This window comes from Glycine max, chromosome 8, assembly GCF_000004515.6.
Source record: "Glycine max cultivar Williams 82 chromosome 8, Glycine_max_v4.0, whole genome shotgun sequence".
NCBI classification, from domain to species: domain Eukaryota; kingdom Viridiplantae; phylum Streptophyta; class Magnoliopsida; order Fabales; family Fabaceae; genus Glycine; species Glycine max.
In genome coordinates, this window is record NC_038244.2 from 29,615,298 (window position 1) to 29,635,422 (window position 20,125).

Consider the following 20,125-nt stretch of genomic DNA (forward strand, 5'->3'; position numbering starts at 1 on the left):
ATAATAGCTAGCTAGTGTTGTGTGTTTAATCCTTTCGTGTTTTATGTTTAATTGTTAGTATTGTGTTAGTATGTGTGTTAATGTTGTTTAGTGTCCTGGTATTTTGTTTAATGTGTGTTCTGTTTCAGTTTTTCCATTAAGCGTTTTCCCTGTTTCAGTCTTGGGTGTTTTGTTGTGAAGAGTGTGCTTACAGCAAAAACAGAGTAGTAGTAGAAATCAATTAGAGACGGATTTTAGCGACCACCCATGCTGAATTATTTGAGATTTTTTGTTTTAGTAGCTAGGGTTGTTATTTTTGGCTGAATTTTTTGTGGTAACTTCTTTTAATCCATATTTTGTGGGAAAAATAGCTAGAGCCTTTAGTTTGGTCAGATTTGAAAGTTCCAAAAAACTAGCAAATTTTGTGTTTGTCAAAACTTCAAACGGCCATAACTTTTGCTCCGGTTATCAGAATCGCAATTATTATATATGCATTTGGGGTAGAAAAAAAATTCCTACGCCGTGGCAGCCCTCCGTAGGCTGGCTGAGGTCTCCATCGTCCAAAAAAAGCGATTCTGTCAAAAATTTTTAGCTTTCATAGTTAGACTTTGAATTTTTGTCTGAAATTTTTTGTTCTATCTTTTCATCATTTTATAAGGTTGCTCACAAAATTGCAAGTCATTTGGATATCATTTGAGGGTAGCTATAGTTCAAACCTACACCTTTATTTACATGATAAGGCAACTAGTTGTGTGCATGCTGAATGTAGTGTATGACTAGAGGCAATCCATCTGACTTACAACCCTTTGATCCTGAGATAGATAGGACATTTCATAGATTAGTTAGGCATCATTTTATACCTTTTGATCATTCTGAGCATTCCATTATTGGTGAAGCTGTGCATTCTGTTATTGGTGATTTTGAACATCCTGATCTTGAGCATTATAATTTTGAGCATTCTGATTTTGCACATTCTAAGAACATGGCACAACCTCCACCCCGTGAGAGGACTCTAAGGGAAATGGCTGCACCTGATTTCACCTATGAAAGCTTGTGCATCCAATACCCTGATGAGGATGTCCCATATATTTTTAAAACTGGACTGATTCATTTGCTTCCAAAGTTTCATGGCCTTGCAGGTGAAGACCCGCACAAACATTTGAAATAATTTCACATTGTCTGCTCCACCATGAAACTCCCAGATGTCCAAGAAGATCACATATTTCTGAAGGCTTTTCCTCATTCATTAGAGGGAGTGGCAAATGAATGGTTGTATTACCTTGCTCCAAGGTCCATCACGAGCTGGGATGACCTTAAGAGAGTATTCTTAGAGAAATTTTTCCCTGCTTCCAGGACCACAGCCATCAGGAAAGATATCTCAGGTATTAGACAACTCAGTGGAGAGAGCCTGTATGAGTACTGGGAGAGATTTAAGAAACTATGTGCCAGTTGCCCCCACCATCAGATTTCAGAACAGCTTCTTCTCCAATATTTTTATGAGGGACTCAGTAATATGGAGAGATGTATGATAGATGCTGCCAGTGGTGGAGCCCTTGGAGACATGACTCCTGCTGAAGCCAGAAATTTAATTGAGAAGATGGCCTCCAACTCCCAGCAGTTTAGCGCCAGAAATGATGCCATAGTCATTAGAGGAGTGCATGGGGTAGCTACAAACCCATCTGCATCATCTGAAACTAAGAAGCTTGAAGGCAAACTGGATGCATTGGTTAACTTGGTAACCCAGCTGGCCTTGAATCAGAAATCTGTACCTGTCGCAAGGGTTTGTGGTTTGTGCTCCTCTGCTGACCACCATACAGACCTTTGCCCTTCCATGCAGCAACCTGGAGCAATTGAGCAGCCTGAAGCTTATGCTGCAAATATTTACAATAGACCTCCTCAACCTCAGCAGCAAAATCAACCACAGTAGAGCAATTATGACCTCTCCAGCAACAGATACAACCCTGGATGGAGGAATCACCCTAACCTCAGATGGTCCAGCCCTCAGCAACAACAACAGCAGCCTGCTCCTTCCTTCCAAAATGGTGCTGGCCCAAGCAGACCATACATTCCTCCACCAATCCAACAACAGCAACAACCCCAGAAACAACCAACAGTTGAGGCCCCTCCACAACCTTCCCTCGAAGAACTTGTGAGGCAAATGACTATGCAGAACATGCAGTTTCAGCAAGAGACCAGAGCCTCCATTCAGAGCTTAACCAATCAGATGGGACAATTGGCTACCCAATTGAATCAACAACAGTCCCAGAATTCTGACAAGCTGCCTTCTCAAGCTATCCAAAATCCCAAAAATGTCAGTGCCATTTCATTGAGGTCGGGAAAGCAATGTCAAGGACCTCAACCCGTAGCACCTTCCTCATCTGCAAATGAACCTGCCAAACTTCACTCTATTCCAGAAAAAGGTGATGACAAAAATTTACCTAACAATTTCTGTGCAGGTGAATCTTCTTCCACAGGTAATTCTGATTTGCAGAAGCAGCACATTCCCCCTCTTCCATTCCCTCCAAGAGCAGTTTCCAACAAAAAAATGGAAGAGGCAGAGAAAGAGATCTTGGAAACGTTTAGAAAGGTAGAGGTAAACATACCTCTGTTGGATGCAATAAAGCAAATTCCAAGATATGCCAAATTCTTGAAGGAGCTGTGCACTAATAAGCGGAAGCTTAAAGGAAGTGAACGGATTAGCATGGGCAGAAATGTCTCCGCATTGATTGGTAAATCTGTTCCTCAAATTCCTGAAAATGCAAAGATCCAAGTACATTCAGCATACCTTGTATCATAGGGAATAGTAAGTTTGACAATGCCATGCTAGATTTAGGAGCTTCTGTTAGTGTTATGCCTCTGTCTATTTTTAATTCTCTATCTCTAGGCCCCTTGCAGTCAACTGATGTGGTAATTCATTTAGCTAATAGAGGTGTTGCCTACCCTGTTGGTTTCATAGAAGATGTCTTAGTTAGAGTTGGTGAACTGATTTTCCCTGTTGATTTTTATATTTTGAATATGGAAGATGGATTTTCTCAAGGATCAGTTCCCATCATTCTAGGCAGACCCTTTATGAAAACTGCTAGAACTAAGATAGATGTTTATGCAGGCACACTGTCCATGGAGTTTGGTGATATAACTGTTCATTTTAATATTCTGGATGTTATGAAATACCCATCTGAAGATCTTTCTGTATTTCATGCTGAAATAATTGACCATGTTGTTGATGAATACATGACTGATCTTTATTCTAATCTGCATGCCTCTCACTCTTCATGCATTGAGTCTGAAATTGTACTTGATCATATGTCTGAATTTGATGCTGAGAATGAATCTGAGAGTGATATTGATTGCATGCCTGGTGGTGGTGTTTTACCTCTTGAGATTGATTTTATAGAGTCAGATAGGACTAACCATGTTTCAGGAAATACACATACCTCTGACTTTCTTTATGAGGTAAAGGCTAAGAAACCATCCCCTTCCACCACTGTCAAGCCGACCACACCAGAATTGAAGCCTCTGCCATCAAATTTAAAATACGCTTACTTGGATGATAGCAAGAGTTTTCCAGTGATTATATCTGCCTCCCTTGCTGATGAGCAAGAGGAGAAGTTGTTGTCAGTTCTCAAGAAGCATAAGAAGGCTATAGGCTGGACCCTGGCAGACATTCCTGGTATTAGCCCATCCACATGTATGCATCGAATAAATTTAGAGGATGGAGCTAAACCAGTAAGACAACCACAGAGAAGACTCAACCCGGTGATTCTTGATGTAGTGAAGAAGGAGATAACCAAGCTTTTGCAAGCTGGAATCATTTATCCTATCTCCGATAGCCAATGGGTGAGTCTCGTCCACGTAGTCCCGAAGAAGACTGGCCTCACAGTGATCAGAAATGAGAAGGAGGAGCTGATTCCTACTCGGGTGCAGAACAGTTGGAGAGTCTGCATTGACTATAGGAGGCTGAACCAGGTTACCAAAAAGGACCATTTTCCCCTGCCATTCATTGACCAGATGCTTGAACGCCTGGCAGGTAAATCCCACTACTGTTTCCTTGATGGTTTTTCTGGTTATATGCAAATTACTATTGCTCCTGAGGATCAGGAAAAGACCACATTCACCTGCCCCTTCGGCACTTTTGCTTATAGGAGGATGCCTTTCGGCCTGTGCAATGCCCCTGGTACCTTCCAGCGGTGCATGATTAGTATTTTCAGTGATTTTTTAGAAAATTGCATAGAGGTGTTTATGGATGATTTCACTGTATATGGATCCTCTTTTGATGGTTGTTTGAATAGTTTGGAAAAAGTTTTGAATAGATGCATTGAAACTAACCTTGTTCTAAATTTTGAAAAATGTCATTTTATGGTTGAGCAAGGTATAGTTTTAGGCCACATTATTTCCAATAAGGGTATTGAAGTAGATCCTGCAAAAATTTCTGTTATTTCACAATTGCCTTACCCCTCTTGTGTGCGAGAGGTGCGATCTTTTCTTGGTCATGCAGGATTCTACAGGCTCTTTATAAGGGATTTTAGCAAAGTAGCCCTTCCATTGTCCAACTTGTTGCAAAAGGAGGTGGAGTTTGACTTTAATGACAGATGCAAAGAGGCTTTTGATTGCCTCAAAAGAGCGCTGACTACCACCCCCATCATCCAGGCACCCGACTGGACAGCCCCTTTTGAGCTTATGTGTGATGCATCAAATTATGCATTGGGGGCTGTCCTTGCTCAGAAAATTGATAAATTGCCCAGGGTGATATATTATGCTTCTAGGACTTTAGATGCTGCCCAAGCAAATTATACTACTACTGAGAAAGAGCTTCTAGCCATAGTTTTTGCTCTTGAAAAATTTCGATCTTATTTGCTTGGTACTCGCATTATTGTTTATACTGACCATGCAGCTCTAAAGTACTTGTTGAAGAAGGCTGATTCTAAGCCTAGGTTGATCCGATGGATGCTCTGGCTCCAAGAGTTTGACTTGGAGATCCGTGATAGGAGCGGAGCACAAAATCTAGTTGCTGATCATTTAAGTCGGATCGAACGTGTATCTGACGCAGATTCACCTATTCGGGATGATTTCCCGGATGATCATTTGTATATACTGTATAGTATTTCTGACTCTCTTTCTACTCCCTGGTTTGCTAATATTGTCAATTATTTAGTTGCTTCTGTTTTTCCTCCCTTAGCATCTAAAGCCCAAAAAGATAAAATTAAAAGTGATGCTAAGCATTTTATTTGGGATGACCCCTACTTTTGGAAATTGTGCAGTGATCAGGTCATTAGACGGTGCATTCCAGATCATGAGACTGACTCAGTCCTGCAGTTCTGTCATTCTTCCGCACCGGGAGGTCATCTGGGTGTTCAAAGGACAGCTCGCAAAGTGCTTGATTGTGGTTTTTATTGGCCCACCATCTTTAAAGATGCGTGGAAGATCTGCAGCACTTGTGAGCAGTGTCAGAGAGTAGGAAATACACTTACATGGCGACAACAAATGCCTCAGCAACCTATGCTATTCTGTGAGGTGTTTGATGTCTGGGGTATAGATTTCATGGGTCCTTTTCCTGTCTCTTTTGGTTATGTTTACATTCTCCTTGCAGTTGACTATGTTTCAAAATGGGTGGAAGCCAAGCCCACTAGAACTAATGATGCTAAAGTTGTCGCAGACTTTGTCAGGTCTAATCTGTTTTGCAGGTTTGGAGTACCTAAAGCAATTGTTAGTGATCAAGGAACCCATTTTTGCAACAGGACAATGCATGCCCTGCTTAAAAAGTACGGGGTGGTACACAGGGTATCCACACCATACCACCCCCAGACTAATGGACAGGCATAAATTTCTAACAGGGAAATCAAGAGAATTCTAGAGAAGATTGCGCAGCCAAGCAGGAAAGATTGGAGTACCAGGCTTGATGATGCTCTCTGGGCACATCGGACTGCCTACAAAGCACCCATAGGAATGTCTCCTTATCGGGTTGTCTTTGGAAAGGCATGTCATCTTCCAGTGGAAATTGAGCACAAAGCATACTGGGCAGTGAAGACTTGCAACTTCTCTATGGATCAAGCTGGCGAGGAAAGGAAGTTGCAACTGAGTGAGTTAGATGAAATCCGCCTAGAAGCCTATGAGAATGCCAAGTTCTACAAAGAAAAGACCAAGAATTTCCATGATAGTATGATAGTTAAAAAAGACTTCGTGGTTGGGCAAAAAGTGTTATTGTATAATTCAAGGCTTGGACTCATGAGTGGTAAGTTGAGGTCTAAGTGGATTGGTCTTTTTGTTGTTACTAATGTTTTTCCTTATGGTACAGTTGAGATCAAAAGCGACTCCACAAACAAGAGCTTCAAGGTCAACGGACATCGACTTAAGTCATTCCTCACGAACCCTTCTTTAGTGGACGTAGTGGTGGAAGAGACTTCCTTACTCCACCCTACTCTTCCTCCACCATGACTTAGGGAGTTTTTCTTTTCCTATCTCCTTCTTTGCTTTTATTACACTTGTCCGATTCTCTTTGATGATTTAATTGTTTTTAATCTTTTAATTGTGCTACATTGAGGACAATGTGTTGTTTAAGTATGGGGGGAGTGTTCTTTGGTTTTGCTAGTTTTGTTGGTTTTGTTAATTTGTTAGTTGTGTTAATTTGTTAATGTTGTTAGTTTCGTCAGATTTTCAGTTTAATATTTTGGGTCAATTTTGTGTGCACGTACGAATTTGCATGTTTTTCTTTGAATTATAGGATATGTTCAAGAAATGGGTAATTGTTTTGAAAATAAAAGTTCTTGACATTTTGTGACTTGAAATCCTTGATTCTTCTCTACATGTCATGATAGTTTTGAAAGCTCAATTTGAAAGTGATGAGTTTACCTTTGTGAGAATTTGAGCCATCCATCATCATAATCATTTGGTGTGTTTTGCCCCATTGATTGCTTGCACAATAGCCTTGGCTTGATTCTTGTTGATGCGTCCTAATTCACATGCATATTTGGAAATGATTGAGGCAATTTTGTTCTTATAAGCTTCTAGCCAAATGGACTTACCTTGAATTAATTCCTTTGATAGCCCTTTTGAGCCTTGTTTCCCTTTCCTTGTTTTGAAGCTCACTACAAGCCTTAAGTGAAAAACCATGATATCACCATATCCTTAAGGAATTTTGGAGCTTTGGAATTGTTTTGGGAATAAGTGTGGGGGGTTTTTGTTTCATTGGACAACTTGTTTTGTTGGCTATGCTTCATGATGTATTTTGGGCCATACTTGATGTACATTGTATATTGGTTAAATGTTGGACATGCTGAATGAAATGTTGTTTCTCAAAGGCTATAGAATAAAAAAAAAATATTCAAAAAAAAAAAATTTGAAAAAAGAAAAAGAAAAGCAATAAAGTTGAGTGAATAAGATCTTAAATGGCACAAGAATGATGAAACTCTTGGTTCTACTCTTCATGTTTAATTTTTATCTTTACTTCTTTTTATTTTCTTATTTTTTTCTTAATATGCACTTATTCCCCTTTGCTCCTCTATTCCTTTGGGATTTAGCCACTTATTCCATATTTCTCCATACCTTGTCCTTGGCCCATTACAACCTTAAAAGACCTTTTGATCCTCATGTGCTTGTGTTTGTGGGTTGATTGTCAATTTTAGAATCTTGCCAAGTCTATGTGGTGTTTGCTTTCATGGGTGCTTTGAGGGTAAATAGTAGCCTAGACACTTGAGAGATAGAGTGTATATCTTGTGAGGCTTTATCACTTTTCATTCTTGAGCTGATTAACTATTTTGCCAAGATTGGGTTGCTTGGATGATTTTCATGAATGTCTTGACTTTTTGGATCTCCTTATGTTAGATGTTACCCATTCCTTTCATTCCTTGATGTTCATTGAGAAATATATGAATGTGTTTGTTTGTCTCTCTTTGATATCCTTGGATTTTGTTCTTTGTTTCATTTTGCCCAGGAGTGCAAAAGGCTAAGTATGGGGGGTTTTGATGTGCCATCATTTTCTTCTATTTTCTAAACCCTTTTTGCACCATTTTAATTATTGATTGGTCTTAATTGTCAAATAATTAGGCAGTTTTATTATTTGGGCTCATTTAGCTAATTTGATGTTTTTAATCTAATTTCAGGAATTAATGAAACATTGGGCTTAATCCGGATTTTAGTTGTGGACTTGAAGAGGGCAAATAAAGCAGCGCTTACCTTAGTTAATTTCTAATTAGGAAATTTCGCAATTTTATTTTATGTTGTTCAGTGTTTATTTCGTTTTGGGCCAGAGTATTGTAATAGGGCTGAGTGACTTTGAGTGACTCTTTTTAAATAGCTGCCTTGGGATTCGTGCAAGGCATTCTATTATGCTATTTTCATTATTTAGAGCTTTGGTTTTAGGTTTTCACGTTTTTCTGTTCCCTTGTTACAATTTTCGTTCTTAATGCAAATTTCCGTTTTCTGCTTCTAATTACGAGTTCATTCGTGCTTCTTCTTCTACTTTCATTTACGTTTCTGTTCATTTACGTTTCTGTTCATTTATGTTTCTGTTTCATGTTTCATTTGCGTTTTCTGTTTGAATCAATGGAAGGCTAGATTTTCTGGTGTTGTTTCCTTTTGATGACGAAGCCCAACTCTCTTTGAGGTTTCGCTTGTAATGTGGGTTCCTGGCAGTTTTCCCTTCACCAGTTATCCCAATTTCGTGAATATTAATCAGTGCACGCTTCGTGTTCGATTAATTGCCTCTGAGCCTAACTTGCATTCATGCTTAATGGACGAAGGGCTAACTGGTGTATGTGGTGCCTAATCACGTATTGAAAACCCTAAGTTGATTTTCGCTTAGTAAATTGAAACAGGGTTGGATTAAGTGGTTGACTGTTAGGGATGAATTTTCCATAACCCAGGATAAGAGAATGGCTTCTGAATCAGAGGAAACAACCCGTTTTTAATATTAGTATTTTTGTATTCCAGTTTGCTTGTTCTGCTCTTTAATTACCAAACAACCAAACCCCCCCCCCCCCAATCATTACTGTTACTGCAAGTATATTATGAACATTTGGTCTGTCACTGCTCGTTGGGAAACGACCTAGGATCACTTCCTAGTTACTGCATTTTCATGTTTATTTGATTCGGGTACGGCCTCGATCACGCTTCCACGGAGACATCTACCATAGCTAGGTCCCAAATCTTACCATAAACTTTGCGAAAGGCTTGCCGTTGAAGTTGACCCATCAATTGTCCCAACTCTCGTAAACTGATGACCTCTAAGCTCTTGATTTTGACTTGATAGAACCTTTTCTTGAGCAGAGGTGTTTGATTTGATCCCATGTTTACTAGAATGAAAAGTCCAGTTTGAATCAATACTTCGACATCTATCATCGAATGGATGCATGAAGAGATGCTTATGCGGTGCATGACACAAGTGTATTTTATGGACACGAGAGCCTGGAAAATTATCTCTTCGTACTTGCAACATTTGGCAACGCAGTGCCCCATGTATGCACTTAAAAAGGTGATATGGACCTTCCAGCTTCCCATGACAAAATGATAAGACCAAAAATAAAACGCATGCGTGATGACGGGATGCAGACATAAAATGTGCATGGTTTATAGCGCAACAGGGGGACGTACAAGCATGGTAACATCATCAAATAATCATATAGGAGAGATGCTCATGACATTTAGAGGATATGCATGGCAGTGTTAAAGTAAACAAAACACACAGTGTGTTTGCTCGTGTCCCTATTTTAGAAACCTAAACGGGAGGAACTAAAAAGCTTTCAGTGATAACTCCCAAGGCGGTTATATCTCTCTCAATGGTTTCTAGAGATATCATTCCCTTTGATATCAACATTGTCGCGATAGGGACTACCAGTGACAACATATCATCAAAGAGAAAAACTGTAGATGAGGTTTCACTGTCATCAAGCAAGTCAGAGACTTAGCATGATCACAGATTCACCTCCACTTCCTATGTTCCCACGGACCTGGGTATAGGGCCCGTTTTCAACTCACTGTGTGTGCAAAAAGTGTTGGTGTTTGTGTGCATCAAATGAATAAATATCTACCTCATGCATACATTAAAAACACACTAAAAGAATCCAAGAGTTATATACAAGAACATAAGAGAAACAAAAGGAAACCGACAAAAGGGAAAGTCATGATATTGCACAAGATTTAGAAGACCTAGATCTCTAAAAATAGTCCCCAGTGGAGTCGCCAACTGTCGCAAACTACCCTTCGGGGGGAGGGCGACGCGAGACTCACAGGTGCGTCTTCCAAGGGAGGAAAACATGCGGAGTCGCCACCAACATTTATTCGAGGAAAACGTTAGGAAAAACCAAAAGCGGGTCTACGAAGTTTAAGAATAAAAGGTTCGGGAGTTGTTTTTACGCATGGGGAAGGTATTAGCACCCCACGCGTTTGTCAGGAGGGACGACATCCTTTAATCAAATGTGCAAAATCATGACTTTTAATTTATTTTATTTTCCCCTTTTTATATTTTATTTTTATTTTTTTGGGGTTGATAAAAGCGGGGCTTTTGCTCCTACGTATCCTCAATCGCGATGAGGAACTCAGACTTACGTAGTTCTTTAAAAAGCGGTAAAGTTATGCGGAGTGTTTGATTTTTATACTTTACAAAGGTCCATTTTAACCGATAAAAGCAAAGAGGATCGTTTAAGGCGTTGGACATTGAACAGTTTCAAATGACCTTTTTCGCGAACGAGGTTGGATTTGTGAGTTGATTTTAGCTTTAGTTGCACTTAGTTATTTCTCAACTTATTTAAAAAGAGAACTTTCAAAGTAAAATGTCCGGTTGGAACTTACTTATTATTTTTTTTTATTAACCGAGGTTATGACATGAACGATCGGTTGAATTTTATTTTAACGATGATTAAACGAGGTTACAACACAAACAATTGGTTAAATTTCATTTTATCATTCATTAAGTGAGGTTGCGGCTTAAACGATAAGTCAAAACTCGTTTAAAACAAAGGAAAAGAATACCGAAAGTAAACGAGATGAAGATGAAAACATACAAAGCAAGAATGGACCCCTAAGGATGCATAGAATGAATTCAAAGCTTTGAAATCGAAAACTAACTGGTTGAAGATTGACGAACAATGAAGAACGATATAAGAATGGTGAAGAACACTAGTATAATTCATCACGAAAACGTCACGAAAGCATCTCGGCTTGGATTTTTTTCTTCTTTCTTCTTCTCCTCACTAATTGTAAGTGAATTTTGAGTGCCAAAGGTGTTGAACCCTTTTTCCTCAGCCCCCCATGCCATTTTATTGAAAAAATTGGGGGGGGGGGGGGGGTGGTTGCTGCCCAGCTCGCCCAGGCTAGCTGGTAGCTTCCACCTGAAGCAACATACTCGCCCAAGCGAGCATGTTGCTTCCTCTGGAACATTCGAGATGGGCCTAGATGGGCCCAGGGCTATACTTAGCCCCCCTAAATTGATTAGTTCACCCTCCCTAATTTTGTGTTTTTGGCTGATTTCCTTTCGAAACGTCGCGAAACTTTACAAATTATGTGGTGATGAGTGTTAAGCATCTCAATTTGGTCAGCCAAAGTCTGTATCTTTGACAAACAATTATCCCCGAATGAAATTAGGGTATGACACTTTGACTAATCAAAAGGAAAGGATGGGCCTTGATTAGGCCCAACTAGTGTCTCTAATGAAGCGAATTACATAATAAGAAGGCCCAATTTAATAGCCCAAAATCCAAGTGCAGAGAGAGTCTGACTTCCAATCCTAAAATGGCCTTCAAAACGACGGAATTGGCCCAATCTTATTTTTGACAAAATTCTAGCTATTTTCCTAATCTTTCTAGGGACTACTCCTATGCTCCATTTGGAGTTTTGTAGTTTCCTATAGGTCATGCGCAAGGCAGATAGGTCAAGTAAGCACAAAATCCGAAAATAAGCAATAATTATCAATTAAGCTCTATTATTTGCCGAAGTCCAAAATTGAGTTAAGGTTAGAAAATAAGAGTCAAAGAGATTTCAAATAATCTAAGAAGAATAGGAAAATACTAAACTAAAAATTCTCAATCATTGAGTTATCCTTTAGTAATAGGCATCATTAAATACCTTTTAAAAGCACAGAGAAAACACTCATATTCCTTTTATAAACTCCAAGAAATTAGGGCAACGATCTATGTTTACAATCTTTGCAAGAACCCTCAAGACTCTCTGAAACCCTAATCTCTCTTCTCTGCTCACCATGTCAAACTCTAGTGAAAACATTTCTCCTGCCACCACCATTATCACCACTGACACCACCCCCATTCACACTGATGGAGAACCTACTATTCACGTTGAACACTACTTTGACATCAACATGCTGGAAGGTCTTAGCCTCAACATACAACGCACTCTACTTCTCTGCAGAATCCATGGCTATTTCAATGACTCATAGATGATATACCCAAAAACTGATCAGAACTTTGGAGGAACGCTCAACTAAAGGATTGGAAGACCAATGTGTCCAAAGTTCTTGGAAAAGAAGTCATGTTTTCCATGGACACCATTACACAAGTCACTGGGTGCATCAGGGAAGAAAGCATGTGTCAGGAAGACTGGGAGAAGACCTATGAGAGCCATATCCCAAAAGCTCTCTATGGGAAGAACTTAAAGGACACAAATGGAAAGAAGAAGGTTTAGTACAATCTTCTGTGTGACATGGCCAAAATTTGGCCCAACATCACTTAGAAAAGCTTCATGTACAAAGTGGTCCAACATCACTTAGAAAAACTTCATGTACAAAGTGGATTCAAAAGACTTTGTGTCTGACCTACACAAATTTGTGCTCTTCCATCTGATGGACAAGATTCCATTTGACCTTCCACACATGGTCTACATCAACATACTCAGGAACATGAAGACCCTGGGAGGATTGGATGACATCCACTATGTCGCCCTCATCAACAAACTCCTCTGGGAACACCAGGTATTCCATGTCTTCGAAAGACTGGATGAGGACTCCAAGCACTCCATCGACAACAAAGGAACCTTTGTTGCCTGATAGCTACACTTCAATGTTGCTAACTTGAAGGCAATGAAGGTTGACATTAGAAGAAATAGGCTTATTCCTCCAGTTGAGAAAAATGATATCCAATAGAGGAGGCAGAAGAGGCTGACTAGAATTGTGGTTGATGAAGATAAAGCTCTAGAGACCTTTGGACTCGCTAAAAAGGTTCAAAGGATCCTTAGAGAGCAGTAGGGCAAGGTCCAAACCAAGAAGCAAGCCTAGCAACAAGAAGAAGAAGGGATTGTGTCCAAGGAGCAATGGATGAAGAAAAGACATAAGGAGTCCAAACCATTGCGTCGAATCCAGTCCCAGAGGACTCGTCTACATACTACTTTAGTCAGAAGGAGTCAAAGGCAAATCACTGAGTAGGCTACAAAGGCTCAGAGGTTGAGGGATATGAGCGAAACAAAAGACAAAGGCCCTCTGGCCATCCCAAGGAAGCAAAAAGAAGAACTTGTTGTCTAACAGAAGCAGAAGATTGATCAACCTATCATCCCCTCATTGTTTCCAAAGAAAAGGAAGATAAGAGTTGGATGCAAGTCCCTGAAACCAATGGAACCCATCAAGATCCCATCCTCTAATGACTTTAGTTTGTCTAACAATGAGGCAACACCAACTCCCACTCCACAATCATCTAGTCCACCACCCATCATGACCAAGAAGCCTTTTTCTCCAATCAACACATCCAAGTTTTCAGTACTTGGATCCATATGGAGTAGAAGCTGGAGACCCTGGGTCAAACAAACTAGAGAAGAAATTGCTTGCAGGAAGTTTCTAGTCACCTTCGTCACACAGAATCAACATAACCACTGCCTTGAGAATGAGATAGTCTGATGGCCACACATGGAACCCATCCGTAGACAACATGAGGTAGTAACTCCACCTAAATGGACGTGATATGAGTATGTCCATACTCTATTTGCTGAATATGTTGCCTTGCCCCAAGATGCTATAGTGGCTTTAGATATCCCTTGCTGGATGAGACCAGTGTATCCCAAATTGGTCAAGATGAGTCCTCAGTGGTGAAAAAGACAATGGGACTAAGCAAACCAAGTGGGGGGTGAATTGGTGTAAAATCAAATTGTCAAAAACAGTTTTAAAACTTTTGTTGCCCAAAGATAGAGAACATTAGAAGATAGAGAACAAGATTGAATCAATTACATGAACATAGCATCCTTTTGTTAAAGTACATCAATTTTGAAATATCTTTGAAACTTAGCAAATTGGTAAATAATGCAATAGAGAGAGATGGGAGTTAAAGAGAAGATAGAGAACAAGATTTACATTGGTTCACTCTCTATTTCTAGATAAGCTAATCTAGCTATCTAATTCAACCCGAATTTGATTTTCACTATGCAATGTGAGTTTTACAAGCAATCACAAGTAATTTCAAATTCTACCTAGAAAATGAAACTTAGGCACCCAACCCTAGGGTCATTTGTTAATATAAGCCTAAAAGAAACATACTCTTAGCTTAAAACTAGAAACACCTACTCTAGCATATTGTAAAAACTCATGCACATGTAATAACAATGTGTAAAAACCATATGAAATAAAGTCACGGAGAGATACAACCTTTACTTTCAAATGCAAGAATAAAAGACTTGATTGAATGGACCTCTCTTGATCTCAAGTATGTTTACAACTTGCTAATCACATAACCTTCAGAGAAACATTGCTTAGAAATCTCCAAGAACTGAAAATTGAAGTTTGTGAGTTGTAAAAGTTGTTCAAAGCTTGTTGAAAGTGACAACGCAAGATGGGTATTGTCGCAACCTACCCTTCGGCGGGAGGGCGACGCGAGACTCACAGGTGCGTCTTCCAAGAAAGGAAAATGCTCAGAGTTGCCACCAACGTTTATTTGAGGAAAACGTCAAAAAAACCGGAAAGACGTGGTCTACGAACTTTAAGTATGAAAGGTTTGGGAGTTGTATTTACGCACGGGGAAGGTATTAGCACCCCACGCGTTCGTCACAAGGGACGACAGCCTTTAAATCAAGTGTGCAAACATGACTTCAATTTGTTTTATTTTCGCTTTTCTTACGTTTTATGTCCTTTTGTATTTTTTTTTATCTTTTTGTGGTCGACAAGGGTGTTTCCCTTGCTCCTACGTATTCCTCAATTGTGATAAGCAAATCAGACCTACGTAGTTCTTTGAGAACTAAACGTTGGTTAAATTATTTTTATCCTTTTTTTTGCAAGATATATTTTGATTTGAATGAAAGGTCGTTTAAGGCGTTGGACCACTAAACGATCTTTCGATTCTTTTGAAAGGAGAGAAAACATTAAGGCATTGGACCATTAATGATCTCTTGGTTTTTTGAAAGAGGTGACAAAGCTATGTGTTGATTTTAGGCTTTTTAAAAAAAAACACGTCTAACCAATAAAAGTGAAAAAGACCATTTCAAGGCGTTGGACCTTAAAAATGGTTTTTAGGCGATGACAAAAGCTTGGTTTATGAATTGATTTTAGCCTTAGTTTCACTTTGGGTATTAGTCAATTTGATTAAGAAAGAAAATCCCAAAGAAAAACATCCGATTGATTTTTATGATTATTTTATTAAAAGATATTTTTTTATTATTATATTATTATTTTGCCTCTTTTTGGTTTTAAACGTGGTTACGGCATGAAAGATTGGCCGGATTTTATTCTAACAGAAATTAAAAGATATTATAACTCAAATGATCGGTGGAAATTTATTTTATTTTTTATTAGGCGAGAAATTGACTTAAATAAATTACTAAAGCACGTCAAAAAGGGGGTACGGAAAGTAAATGAAATAAAAATAAAAGCACGCGAAACAAGTGGGGACCACTAAGGGCACATAGAATGAATTGAAAGGTTCGATTTTGGGAACTTACCGGTTGAAGACAGAAGAACGAACGAAGAATGATGAAAACAGTGGAAAACCTTCACGAAATCACCCACGGAAACGTCACGGAAGCATTACGGAAGCGCCTCGGCTTGCATTTTCTTCATGGAAACAATTTTTCTCACTAATTTAAAGTGATTCTCAAATACCATGAGAGTTGAACGAATTTGTTCTGCCCTCCTTCCCCTATTTATAGGGGAAAAGAGGGAGGTGGTTGCCGCCCAGCTCGCCCAGGCGAGCTGGGTTGCTTCCACCAGAAGGCACCGCCTTCTGTTGGAACATCCTGGAAGGTCCAAGTGGGCCTAATTTCTATTTGTACACCCTTGTTTACTAAATACACCCCCTCTGCCATTTTTTTGTTGATTCTTTTTCCATAACGTTACGAAACTTTACAAATTACGTAACGATACTTGTTTTCTTTCCGTAATGTCACGAAACCTTACGGATTACGCAATTGTCCCTTCTTTGGCTTCCGGAATGTTACGGAACTTTACGGATTGCACATTAACACTTCCTTTCAACTCCCGACATGTCGTGGAATTTCACGGATTGCCTAACGATGGGTGCCAAGTGCCTCAAAGTGGTCAAACGAGGGTCGCATCCAAGCAAACAGATGGTCCCCAGAAGAAATTAGGGTATGACAGTTGCCCCTCTTTACTTGTGTTTTATTGGAGATAAAAGGGAAGTAAAGATAAGACACTAATTCCGTTCGAGCGGAACACCATTCGGCCGGTCAATCTCCCCGCCTGCGGAAACTGCAAAAATTTTGAAAATGATCAGCACCGAACGACCAACATCATCCTGATACTGCCGAATTCATTCCTTTCGATTAACGAAAGGCGCGGATGAGCATAAGGTATCTTTGCATGTCATTGGGCTTGCCACCTCTGGATGACAAAAGGTGCAGAATGACCATAATTTGTCTCTGCATGTCATCGGACTCGATCGTCTCTGGATGGCAAAAAGGTGTACGGAATGACCATAATTTGTCTCCGCATGTCATTGGGCTCATCGCCTCTGGATGAAAAAAGGCGCAGAATGACCATAATTTGTCTCTGCGTGCCATCGGACATGATTGTCTCCAAATGGCGAAAAGGTGTGCGGAATGACCACAATTTGTCTCCGCATGTCATCGGGCTCGCCGCCTCTGGATGACAAAAGGCGCATAATGACCATAATTTGTCTCTGCGTGACATCAGACACGATCGTCTCCGAATGGCGAAAAGGTGTGCGAAATGACCATAATTTGTCTCTGCGTGCCATCGGACACGATTGTCTGCAAATGGCGAAAAGGTGTGCGGAATGACCATAATCTGTCTCTGCATGCCATCGGACACGATTGTCTCCAAATGGCGAAAAGGTGTGGAATGACCATAATTTGTCTCTGCATATCATCGGGCTCGCCGCCTCTGGATGACAAAAAGGCGCAGAATGACCATAATTTTTCTCTGCGTGCCATCGGACACGATTGTCTCCGAATGGCGAAAAGGTGCGGAATGACCATAATTTGTCTTCGCATGTCACATGACCTCAGGGTCCGTATGACAGAGATTGTGGGGTGGCCGATAAAAGCGAAGCTCTTTCTCCTACGTATGCTCAATTTGTGTTGAGGAACTCAGAACTACGTAGTTCTTGATAACTGTGAGACAAAAATAGTCTCCGTGTTTTCTTCACTAAAAATGCGAACATGCTTTATTAAAGAGACAAAACTTCCAGCTGATCAGAGCAACACATGCTTTTTGGATGAAAAACAATGTGTCTACCGGGGAAGGAGAGTATGCTGATGAAATTTTCTCATAACCATAAATGAGATTTTGGACGTTAGCATTTTGCTTCTAAATGACCATTTAGAGGAAACACCGTGTTCAACAAAAATAGAAGAAAATCACTCAAAGTGTATCAATCTCATACGGGTAAGTGTTTCATCCTAATTCCGAACCATAGATATGTCATGACTTGATTTTGCAAATCATTTCCTATCAAATCAAAGATTACATGCGTGATCATGGATTAGAAGGACTTCTCTTGGGAATGGTTTTTGGTGGGAAATTTGGCTTTGAGTGTTCTCGGCCTTTCCCTTTTCTGTTTTTGTTTAGTGTGAGGTGAACAAGACACCAACGCACAGAATTTTGGTTGGCAATCAAAGGGAAAGGACCACTTTAGGTCGTGGTTTCCTTTCTTTTTTTTTACTTGGTGACAATTCTGTATTGTCCAGATATTTTCTGGTCCAAAGACCTTTCTGCATATTTCTTCTGTTTTCTTCCGATCCTTGATCGGGAATTTTCTTTCTTTTTTGTTTTTTTGCTTTCTCTCACTCTTTGATCGGGAATTTTCTCTTTTTTCTTTCTTCGATTCTTTGATCGGGAACCTCCTTTTCTTTGTTTTCTTCCGAGGGCAAGATTTATGGTAAGTTGGGATTTTGGCTCAAGGCTTCGGGGAAAAGGGGATGTCCCATATTATTTCCATGATACACATGCAACAATGATGATTTGGAAATTTTATGCAAAACTAGTCATGCATGCACCCATGTGGACACTCAAGTGTCAAGTTTTTATGGTCATGTGATGCTAGGGCTCATGATTCATTTTCTCTATTTAAGTCAACCCAATGTTTCCAAAACATGTACTTTTATCAATTTGTGCATTCATCCGAGTCTATTTTGGGTGTTCGGGAAAATTTTCACAGCATTCACCCTCCAGGTGTATACACATTTTTCAAAAACTGATTATGATCATTGAAAATTTGCAAAGAAAAGCTGGAAATTATCTCCTTTCAAAAGCATGTAGGTGTTTTAGCTAGACAACTTATTATTCTTTTTTCCTTTTTTCTTTCTTTTTCTTTTTCTTCTTTCCCTTTTTTTCTTCTTCTTTTTTAAGTTATTAACATTTGTTCATTTTCTCTCTCTCCTTTTTTCTTTTTCTCTCTGAAAAGGTTGTGCGGATGAGGGTGCTCACTACCTACTTAAGTCGCAAAAAAATAGTGACGAAATAACTGAGAGCCATAATGCCAAACTCTAACAGAAACAACAAAAATAATAACAGCAACATTAGTAACCATATAGACAATAACAGAAAACAGTAATGTCAATAGCAATATAGACAATAACAGAAAACAGTAATATCAATAACAAAAGTGCGGTGACCTCGGTCACGTGGCTCCGCTTCCTCCCAAGAAACTGAGCAAGTCAGTCATTTCTTCATCCATATGGGCCTCCTCTGCCTCACCGAGGGATCTTGCAGGCTCCTCCCCTGCCTGGGCCTCGGGCCAGTCTCCGAGCCATGCGACCTCAGCCCCAAACTGCTCTAGAGAAGGGCATGCAAAAGGAGCGAAACCCTGCCCCTGCTGACTGAGGCTGAACCGGTAGAGACACTCATGTATCTGCACTTGCCCCTGATGGTTGGCCACCTGCTGGCGAACCAAGTGCTGTAGATAACGCTCCATGCCTAGTGATCAAGCAGGATTGGCCTGATGAGGTGGTGGCGGTGCGTCCGCGGCCTGATGTGCATCACCCTGCGCCTGCCTAGGCGTGCAGTACTTCTCGATGAATGCTCGGGTGATCGGCGGTCTGATCACCTAACTGGGGGTGACGGGAACCCCAAATGACTGGCATAGGCCCGTAACCAACGCCGGAAACCCTAGGGCCCTGTTAGACTTATCCGGGTCCATAGGGTGCCTAGTGGGTGGCATACCTGCAAACAAATAGATGGCGTCAGCAATCACCTGGGCCACGTGGACGCTCATCCGTGTCAGGATGGCATACACCAACTGGCACTTAGGCAGAGGGAGATCAGAGTTATGATTGCTAGGCAAGACATTGCTGAGCAGCAGTGATGGAAGCTTGCTTGTGAGACTTCTATGAAGGCTAGATCTTTGAGCTTCAATGAGGTCCTTTAATGGTCATTTTCCACCATGGAGATGCAATGAAAGACAAAGGAGAAGAGGTGAGAGGAGGCGTCATCCACTAGGGAATAAGCCATGGAAGAATGAGCTTCACCACCAAGATGAGCCTTGGATAAGAAGCTTGGAGAGGATGCTTCAATGGAGGAAAAGAAAGAGGGAGAGAAAGAGAGAGGGGGGAGCACGAAATTGAAGGAAGAAAAAGGGAGAGAATTTGAACTTTGAGGTGTGTCTCACAAGACTCTCATTCATCAAAGTTACAACAAGTGTTACACATGCTTCTATTTATAGACTAGGTAGCTTCCTTGAGAAGCTTTCTTGAAAAAACTTCCTTGAGAAGCTTCTTTGAGAAAACTTCCTTGAGAAGCTAGAGCTTAGCTACA

General features: G+C 40.3%; 1 non-coding gene across 1 annotated transcript; it reads right to left on the reverse strand.

Annotated features, from left to right (window-relative positions):
• Window positions 1-1,339: 1,339 nt before the first annotated feature.
• LOC113002425 (small nucleolar RNA R71) lies at window positions 1,340-1,446 on the reverse strand. Its single transcript, XR_003267987.1, has one exon. It is a non-coding gene; the product is annotated as a small nucleolar RNA R71 (small nucleolar RNA).
• Between the last annotated feature and the right edge of the window lie 18,679 nt (window positions 1,447-20,125).